Source organism: Bos indicus x Bos taurus, chromosome 16 (assembly GCF_003369695.1).
Source record: "Bos indicus x Bos taurus breed Angus x Brahman F1 hybrid chromosome 16, Bos_hybrid_MaternalHap_v2.0, whole genome shotgun sequence".
In the NCBI taxonomy this organism is placed as follows: Eukaryota; Metazoa; Chordata; class Mammalia; order Artiodactyla; family Bovidae; genus Bos; species Bos indicus x Bos taurus.
Window position 1 is genome coordinate 67,867,067 of NC_040091.1, and position 7,291 is coordinate 67,874,357.

General features: G+C 40.7%; 1 pseudogene; it reads right to left on the reverse strand.

The window, feature by feature from the left end:
• Positions 1 to 3,615: 3,615 nt before the first annotated feature.
• Positions 3,616 to 5,296, reverse strand: LOC113906249 (annotated as a pseudogene).
• Between the last annotated feature and the right edge of the window lie 1,995 nt (positions 5,297 to 7,291).

Here is a 7,291-nt window from a genome sequence, read left to right on the forward strand (position 1 = left end):
ACATTGGGTTTGAATGTCCCCAGAACATGTTCAATTTTTAGATGAGACATGTTCACATTCTCCCAAATGAAAACAACCTACCCCAAAGGAACCCTTCAATTAAATTACTTTACTTCTGAGAACTTCAGAATATTATAAGAATATTTTCCTGGCATACTGTTACATGTATAGCTACCCAAGCTCTTCCTATAGGTTCGTTTCCTTGAGAAGACTATATGGTAAGTACAACCGACATCTCACTAACTGGGACACTGTATCAATTAGTCATTGCTATGTAACACATCTACTCCAAAAGTCAATGGCTTAAAATAATAAACATTTATTATTGTTGACTATTTTACAGGTCAGCATGATCATTCTGGTCATATCTGGGCAACAGCTGCATGTCAAGTAGGTGACTCTGTGATCTTTATTATGTTTGGGAGGTTAGCTCTTTGCAAGCTGATCTAGAATAGACTCATAGAACTCAATAGCTGGGAAAACTGAACTCTTGTGTCTTCACTTGTACCTGTTTTTCATAATCCTTCAATAAGTGAGCTCAGGAACTCTCTGGCCAGCTTACATATGTTCTCCAGTCAATCAAAACAAGAGCGGAAGTGTAAATGAACATGTGCATTTTAACGTCTCTATTTGGGTCAACTTGCCGTGCCCAGAGTCAGTGTGTGTTTTTGGAGGTGGCAGAGATTCAGTACCAAAAGATGTGGATACAGAGGCGTGGAAAGCTGGGGCCATTCATACAACCTTTCTACCACAGGCATACCGAAAATAAGAAGTCAGTCATATTCAGTCACTTGGATGAATCCACAACAATTTCCGCTTTCTAGGTGCCTCAGGGGTAAAGGCTCTGCTTGCCAATGGAGGAACCTCAGGAGATGTGGGTTCGATCCTTGGATCTGCAAGATCCACTAGAGGAGGAAATGGCAACCCACTCCAGTATTCTTGCCAGGACAATCCCATGAACAGTAGTCTACAGGGTTGCAAAGTGTTGGACAAGACTGAGTGACTGAGCACACACACGCAACATTGGGATGCACCAACCTGTGAGACTAGAATAGCTTTCAGTACCAAGAGAGAGGACGAAAACCAAATCCCAAACTGAAGTGGGTGGAAAGTGCACTCAGAATGCACAGGCAACACCCCAAAATGGTGCCTGTGAGAGAGACAAAGTTGGCGGGACGACCAGAGATGGCAACGAGGAATGCGCGAGAGCCAGAGGAAGCCACCAACCATGCGGAACCAAGCTAGCAAGCACGAACAGTTACAAAGATGAACACTCAGGGGAAATCTCTCTGGATTCATTTCCTTCAAGGTGGTTGTTTGAAGAGGAGAACAGTTACAGATGTGATCATCTACAGGAGACAATGAAGTTTATTCAACAGAATAGTCATGAAAATGAGGTAACAGAAGAGCACCAGTGTCAAGGGCACACTTGCTACACTTATCTCCAGCCAGTATCAGCTGTGAACGATTGAGCACTTAGTATGGCCAGAGAGTAAAATTTTACAATAATTTTTTCCTAATTTTGAAAATATTTTGAAAAACATCAGTAGGCATGATTTGCCTACAGGTCTGAAACTCTAGATGTAGAGGTTTCATTTCTGTTAGAGATTGCTCCATAGAAATGGAGAATATATATATTTAACATTAACAAATTATAAGTGATTTGCCACCAGAATATAAATAATGTAAAAACTGTGAGATCGTCCTAGAGTATCAAACACATAGTTAAGAGGTTCCTAAAGATATTTTTGGCTTTCCCTGGTGGCTCAGTGGTAAAGAATCCACCTGCAATGCAGGAGATGCAGGTTCAATTCCTGGGTCAGGAAGATCCTCTAGAGAAGGAAATGGCAACCCACTCCAGTATTCTTGTCTGGGAAATCCCATGGTCAGAGGAACGTGGCAGGCTACATTCTGTGGGGTCGCAAGACTTAGATACGATTTAGCAAAAAAACCACCAACCACCACAAAGACATTTTTATCTCCTGAAAGCTTTTGCATTTCAAGAGTTTGCATTTTTGTGTTCTTTGTCTAGAATTCTAATGGGTACTTCTAGAATCCCACACCAAAGTTGCTGCTAAGTTGCTTCAATCGTGTGTCTGACTCTGTGTGACCCCATAGGCAGCAGCCCATGAGGCTGCCTTGTCCCTGGGATTCTCCAGGCAAGAACACTGGAGTGGGTTGCCATTTCCTTCTCCAATGCATGAAAGTGAAAAGTGAAAGTGAAGTCGCTTAGTCGTGTCCGACTCTTAGCGACCCCATGGACTGTAGCCCACCAGGCTCCTCCATCCATGGTATTTTCCAGGCAAGAGTACTGGAGTGGGGTGTCATTGCCTTCTCCCACCCCAAAGTTAATTGCCCCTTATTTTTATCTTTTTATCTTTAAATCCATTTTATTAAAATTATTTGGCAATTCTGGCAGCAGTACAAAGTTTGACCACTGGACACAAAATAGACATGAGTTTCTAATTTTGGTTTGTTGTGGGTTTGGGTACATGTAGTTTTCTAAATCTTTTGCCTTTCATTTCATTACCAAATGGCAATGTGCCTTAAGTTTCTCTATCTACAATACTCTATTATTTAAAGAACAGGTATTTGTAAAATAATATTGGAAAACTAAAATGCACAGAGGTAAAGAATTCTCTTCAAATATTAACAACATACAAAGTATATTGAAGACATCTACATTTAGTCCTTCAAGTAACTAGACAGGTGGTTTGGTGTCTTGTATTACATTTATTTATTTCTAATTACAATTCAGAGAAAGTGTTTCCAAAAACTATGAAAACCTTCATTGACATTCACAGTATGGTTCCAGTGGGTTTTGAGTAAAAGCAGTGTTGCACCTGATTTAGTATTTTAAAATCACAAGCCTTTTTATCTTTAGTGGGATTTTTTTCTTCTATAGCAGCTTAGGGCACTATTTGCTTACTTAATGCCTTATAATTAACATCTGTTTTATAGTATTAATGATCTAAGCATTGGCCTTGTAAAGTATATTTGTTCAGTTCAGTTCAGTCGCTCAGTCGTGTCCAACTCTTTGCGACCCCATGAATCGCAGCACACCAGGCCTGCCTGTCCATCACCAACTCCCAGAGTTCATCCAAACTCTTGTCCATCGAGTAGGTGATGCCATCCAGCCATCTCATCCTCTGTCGTTCCCTTCTCCTCCTGCCCCTAATCCCTCCCAGCATCAGAGTCTTTTCCAATGAATCAACTCTTCGCATGAGGTGGCCAAATATTGGAGTTTCAGCTTTAGCATCAGTCCTTCCAAAGAACACCCAGGACTGATCTCCTTTAGAATGGACTGGTTGGATCTCCTTGCAGTCCAAGGGACTCCCAAGAGTCTTCTCCAACACCACAGTTCAAAAGCATCAATTCTTCAGTGCTCAGCTTTCTTCACAGTCCAACTCTCACATCCATACATGACCACTGGAAAAACCATAGCCTTGACCAGACGGACCTTTGTTGGCAAAGTATTGTCTCTGCTTTTGAATATGCTATCTAGGTTGGTCATAACTTTCCTTCCAAGGAGTAGTATACTGGACAGCCAATGGTGGGAGACCTTTTCCAAGGCAAAACTTTTCCTGGAACTTAAAGTAAGATCTCTGAGTTATCCTAGTTATCCTCCAGTGGTCCTGAAGTTGAAAGTGGAGTCCTGATTCCAGAGTTGCTATGGTATGTCAGGGTGACTGTTTTACATCCTGTTCTTTGATCAAAGGCATCAGTTCAGTTCAGTCGCTCAGTCATGTCCGACTCTTTGCAGCCCCATGAATTGCAGCACACCAGGCCTCCCTGTCCATCACCAACTCCCGGAGTTCACCCAAACTCATGTCCATCGAGTCGGTGAGGTGAACTGTTCAAGTGAAGGCTCAGGGCAGGTTCTGTATGGCTGATATTCTGTACTCGATGTAAGCCAATGGAATCGTTGATGTAGACACACAGGTTTTCCCTCAAGATTCGTTAAAACTTCTTGATTTGAAGTTTGAAGAATAATGTCTCTTTTGGATTTCCCTGCAGCATATTCAGAAAGCCGTGGGAATCGGTGCGATCATGGATACTGTTGCCATGTCTTTCCCCCATAGAATCATGAGATTAAATTTTCCATTTCCTGATTCTCCAGGTTTCAGGTACACTTGTACTGGTCTAACTTGGCACACACTGCCCACTCAGCGGGGTTTGCTCTCATAGGCTTCCAAGACTGCCCGCATGTCCTCCACACTGACCTGCTCACCTGCGAAGTGCTGGCATGGGATGCCGATCAGATTGGCCCGGGCAGGGCATGTGGCTTTAGCACCTCAGTCTGCCTGCTCCATAGCTTGCCAAACTGTCTCTCTGCTGGGCTGCAATGGGGGAGCTGAGCGAGCTAAGGAGGGGGTAGGGAGGGCAGTGTCCCTAGCTGCTAGCTAGACAGTTACACACAGACCCAAAAGCCCTAGATGCCCGAGTGCCACAGTATGACATCCACTGTGGTAGATCTGGGTATGCACTGCGCACACATATAGGGACCAAACCTGCCCCTTAGGTATTTTTAAAATCAACTTGCTCATGACACTTTACTACATAAAGACTTTCTGTTTATAAAAGTATTGGTCTAATATTTTGAACCCTTACCTTGTTGATTTCTAGAACACATGTTTTTGATCTCTTCCTACAGTACCTAGGAAATACATATAAATTAAGCACTTATAATTCTCAGCCTTGTTTATCTGAAAGATTGTTACTCACACTGCCGTTTTTTTGAATTCCAAGTTTATTGATTCAGCTTCTCCACTTGTATTGTTGGCTTCCTACCTCTTTTTGTTTACAGGCAGCCTAGGGGAAGCTGTTTAAAATCCAAAGATCTATTTCTTCTCTGTGAGATAGCTCTTACTACGCATCCAATTCTTGGCATTGTTTGGAAGACTATCCTGTCTATTTCAAGACAAATTTTTACTGCAAGTGGTTAATCCAAGGGGTGAAAGAGAGGATGACAGATAAAGATGGTTTTCTTTAGCTTCCTAAGCCAAGTCTCCCAAATAAATCTTCATTCCTCTGTTTTCAGACTTTTAACTTGGATCTCAGGAAATATAAACACCCATTCCAAAGTTTGGCATATTTTCATATTGTATTCTGTACAAGCTTATACATACTTCTTTCTCTTTCTTTAGTGCAGAGATTTGAGAATGCATTATATATTATGCTGGTACTACTGCTGCCTCTGAGATTGACTAGCTGATATTATATTCTCACATTTTATCCTCCTATCTATATTCTCTTGACCTCACCTGACTCCCAGGCCCTCAGCAACTTCCTCCATCCAGTTTCTGACCCTGAGAGCTACTTGTGGGTTTGATGTGTGATTTTATACCTGAGGCCAAACAAGCAAAAATATATGGAGCCCCTGGTTCCTTTCACCATTTCTAGAAGCACGCATAGAGTGTGATGGCATTACGACCTATGATAATTTATTTCCTTTTACTATTCCATATAAAATTCCACTCCAAGCGTTGCATAGAGTGTGATGGCTTCCCCAAAGCTGCTGAAGGGACCAGGTGACAGAACTTTCTAAGTGTATGTGAATCAACTCTCACGAGTCCAACTGTGACCAACAAGAAACAGAAGATGAAAGAGAGCCCAGCTGATGGCACGGCTACGTCTCACTGCGGCTCTCTGTGACGCAGTGGTCACTATGACAACACGTCAGCTTGGATGTGCTTCCCATTGTTCACTGCTGCACTTGCCCTTTTCTTCACTCTTGTTAACTTGGAATTCTTTTTTTTTTTTAATATTTATTTATTCATTTATTTGGGGCTGCATTGGGTCTTAGCTTAGGTGCATGAGCTGCAGAACACGTGGGCTCTGAAGACTGTGGAATGCAGGCTATCTAGTGGGGGTATGTGAGCTCAATAGTTGTGGTGCATGGGCTCAGCTGCCTCAAGGCATGTGAGAATGTAAGTTCCCTGACCAGGACTTGAACCTGCATCCCTTGCATTGGAAGGCAGATTCTTAACCACTGGACCACCAAGGAAGTCCTTACCCTGGAGTCCTCTTTCCAAAAACACATTAGTACCACAGCCTTTTGTTACATTCAGTTTTCAAGGGAATCCAGGGGAAGACATCTGTGCATGTATATATGTGCATAATTTTATATATACCTATATATACTATATATATATATATATACACAAATACAGTTTGATATATAAATATATAGATATATATGAAAAATTACAACCTATGATAATTTATTTCCTTTTATTATTCCATATAAAATTCCATACCATATAAAATCCCTAAGTACTCTATGGAGACATTATGACATAAGATATTTAAGTCATAAAGAATTTATAAACCTTAGAATTTGTGTTTGCTCTTTATGGTGTTGTTTTGTTCTTTGCTAGTGGGAAAAAAAAAGCTTTACACAAAATAATAAATATGAACTTTGTAAAATAGCAGCTATAAATTTTGGAAAATGATCATTCCTTTAGGAAAGTGGGGTTTCAGACTCTCAAAATTCTATATAAATGAAATAAGTACCATGAAGACTTTTAGCTTTAGACATCGTTCAGCTTAAAATACTTCTCTCTTAAATGCTATGAAGCCTGAAACCAAAAATCTGTTTTAGTTGCTCTGCTAATAGCAGAGGCATATTTTAAGATTAATGTCCATTTGACAGTTTTTTTGTGTGTGCTATTTTATTTCATGTTGGGTAGAAAATAAGGCAAACTTCTAATGCCATTTGCAGTATACTTTTATAATATACATAGCAAAACAATACAGATGTTTAAATGATCTTGATTTTATCCTTCTTATTTCCCAATTCTAAATCAAGGCATGCATATTAATTTGTGGATTGATAGTCCAGCATTATTGATCCTGATCAGTATCCTTTTCTTATGTCAGCCTTAGGGATCATTTCAGAAATCAGACCATTTGTAGTTGATTTATTGCTGTCTGTGGGGGAAGAATAATTTCATATTCATTCAAGGCCTCTCTAAGAGTCAACACACTTCAAAACACTGAGGAGAGATCATGGACGATACAGCCTTGAGATAAATCCTATAAAATAATTTCAATCACAACCTTTCAGAACTTACCAAGCAGAGAGATCAGGGAAGAAAAGCTACCAAGGCAAACTTTTCAAAGAGGAATCTTTTCAGAATTGTTGGTCGTGGGCCATTTGGCTGAGAGTGAAGAATGAAATGAAGTCCATAAAGATATCCCTGAGGTGAAGGATGAAGGAACTGTATCTCTGGGCCACTGGGACAAGAGCAACTTCAAGAAGAAAGCAATCTTAGCATCCTGTCCACCA